The sequence below is a fragment of the Sapajus apella genome, unplaced genomic scaffold (assembly GCF_009761245.1).
Source record: "Sapajus apella isolate SASKATOON/1434 unplaced genomic scaffold, GSC_monkey_1.0 scaffold106, whole genome shotgun sequence".
Lineage (NCBI taxonomy): Eukaryota > Metazoa > Chordata > Mammalia > Primates > Cebidae > Sapajus > Sapajus apella.
Window position 1 is genome coordinate 6,370,860 of NW_022437046.1, and position 2,696 is coordinate 6,373,555.

A 2,696-nucleotide genomic window follows, 5' to 3' on the forward strand; every position below is an offset into this window, starting at 1 on the left:
CTGTGTGGATGCTGCCATGGTTTATAATCCTGTTTCTTCTGGAGTGGTGACTGGACCCACTCAAGCTGTTGAAGTTGCTTGTATTCATCCATTCTCATGCTGCTAATAAAGACATACCTGAGACTGGGTAATTTATTTTAAAAAGGTTTAATGGACTCACTGTTTAGGATGGCTGGGGAGGCCTCACAATCATGATAGAAGGCAAAGGAAGACCAAATACATGTCTTACATGACAGCAGGCAAGAAAGTATGTGCAGGGGAACTGCCCTTTCATAAAACCATCAGATCTCATGAGGCATATTCACTATCATGAGAACAGCATAGGAAAAACTAGCTCCCATGATTCATTTACCTTCTACTGGGGTCCCTCCCATAACACGGGGGGATTATGGGAGCTAAAATTCAAGATGAGATTTGGGCAGGGACACAGCCAAACCATGTCATTGGTTTTTCCCCGGGTTCCCCCATGTAAGTCAGTGGATGCAGATGGATACTTGTGACAAAGGGCACCACTGAGGTCCAGACCCTGAGCACACTGAAGTCCCAGGATCCCCAGTCCCACCCGCCAGGACCTCTGCTAAACCACCTCCCTGTTCAGGAGGTGCCTGTATATTCAAGAGAGAGTTTTCATAATTGTCTTCCTTTTTTTTGAGACAGAGTCTTGCTCTGTTGCCCAGGCTGGAGTGCAGTGGTGTGATCTTGGCTCACTGCAAACTCCACCTCCCAGGTTCAAGTGATTCTCATGCCTCAGCCTCCTGAGTAGCTGGAATTACAGGTGCCTGCCACTACACCTGGCTATTTCTTTTGTATTTTGAGTAGAGATGAGTTTTTGCCATGTTGGCCAGCCTGACCTCAAACGATCCACCCACCTCAGCCTCCTAAAGTGCTGGGATTACAGTCATGAGCCACCATGCCTGGCCAATATTAGGTCTAATTTTTAAAATCCTGGATCATATAAAATGCTTCTGCACGAGGCCGGGCGCGGTGGCTCACGCCTGTAATCCCAGCACTTTGGGAGGCTGAGGCGGGTGGATCACGAGGTCAAGAGATCGAGACCATCCTGGTCAACACGGTGAAACCCCGTCTCTACTAAAACAACTACAAAAAAATTAGCTGGGCATGGTGGTGCGTGCCTGTAATCCCAGCTACTCAGGAGGCTGAGGCAGGAGAATTGCTTGAACCCAGGAGGCGGAGGTTGCAGTGAGCCGAGATCGTGCCATTGCACTCCAGCCGGGGTAACAAGAGCGAAACCCCGTCAAAAAAAAAAAAAAAAAAAAAAAAAACGCTTCTGCACTTATTAATATTTTCTTTTTTTGAGACAGGGTGTCACTCTGTCACCTAAGCTGGAGTGTCCTGGAATGGTCATGGCTCACTAAAGCCTCAACATCTTGGGCTCAAGTGATCTTTCTGCCTCAGTCTTCCAAGAGCTGGGACTACATGCATGCGCCACTATGCCCAGGTAATTTTTTAGTTCTTGTAGAGTCAGGGGTCTCACTATGTTGCCCAGACTGATTTTGAACTCTTGGTCTTGAGACATCCTCCCACCTTGGCTTCCTCAAATGTGGGGGTTACAAGCATGAGCCACCACACCTGGCCTCACATATTAGGATGTGTAAAAAACCAAAGATCTTTTGAAGGAGCTTAACAAACCAGTAATTTTTACAGAAAAAAGTATTGGGAGTGTCTAGTACAACCAAAGCCAGGCATCAGAGTCAGCAGTTAAAAATTGCAGGCTGGGCACAGTGGCTCACACTTGTAATCTCCACACTTTAAAGGCCCAGGCAGGAGGATTGCTTGAGGCCTGGGAAGCAGAGGTGGCAGTGAGCCATGATCATGTTGCTGTATTCCAGCCTGGAAGACACAGTGAAACCTTGTCTCAAAAATAAATAAACACATAAATAAATAAATGAACACAGAACCAGTGCTCACTTCAGCAGCATATATATTAAAATTGGCATAACATGGAGAAGAAGAGCATGCTCCCTGTCAAAGGATGACACACAAATTCATAAAGCATTCCATATTTTAAAAAACATTTCAGAACCAAGAAAATAAATGAATCAAAAGAAAGGGAAGACCCTGGTGATTCCTTTGATATTAGAAAAAATTGGCCAGGCACAATGGCTTATGCCTGTAATCTTAGCACTTTGGGAGGCTTAGGTGGGTGGATCAATCACTTGAGGTCAGATGTTTGAGACCAGCCGCCAACATGGTGAAACCCTGTCTCTACTAAAAATACAATTAGCCAAGTATGGTGGTGGATGCCTGTAATCCAGCTACTTGGGTGGGGGAGGCAGGGAGAATGGCTTGAACTGGGGAGGCAGAGGTTGCAGTGAGCTGAGATTGAACCACTGTACTCCAGCCTGGGTAACAGAGTGAGAGTCCATCTCAAAAAAAAAAAGTACAAAAATTAGCCAAGTGTGGTGGTACATGCCTGTAATCCCAGCGACTTGGGAGTCTGAGGCAGGAGGATCACTTGAACCCAGAGGTGGAGGTTACAGTGAGCTGAGATCATGCCACTGCACTCCAGCCTGTGTGACAGAGTCAGACTCTGTCTAAAACAAAAAATAATAATAAATAATTAGTTAATTAATTAATTTTCATTTGCAATTCTGAGTTTGGCAAGAAGAGTGAACTGTGGCCTGGTGACTGGCACACACATTTTAGAGTTCACAATGCGTTCTCTCAGAAACTGT

General features: G+C 45.7%; 1 non-coding gene across 1 annotated transcript; it reads left to right on the forward strand.

Annotated features, from left to right (window-relative positions):
• Positions 1-1,921: 1,921 nt before the first annotated feature.
• On the forward strand, positions 1,922-2,028 carry LOC116537122. The gene has a single exon (XR_004262965.1). It is a non-coding gene; the product is annotated as a U6 spliceosomal RNA (small nuclear RNA).
• Positions 2,029-2,696: the final 668 nt, after the last annotated feature.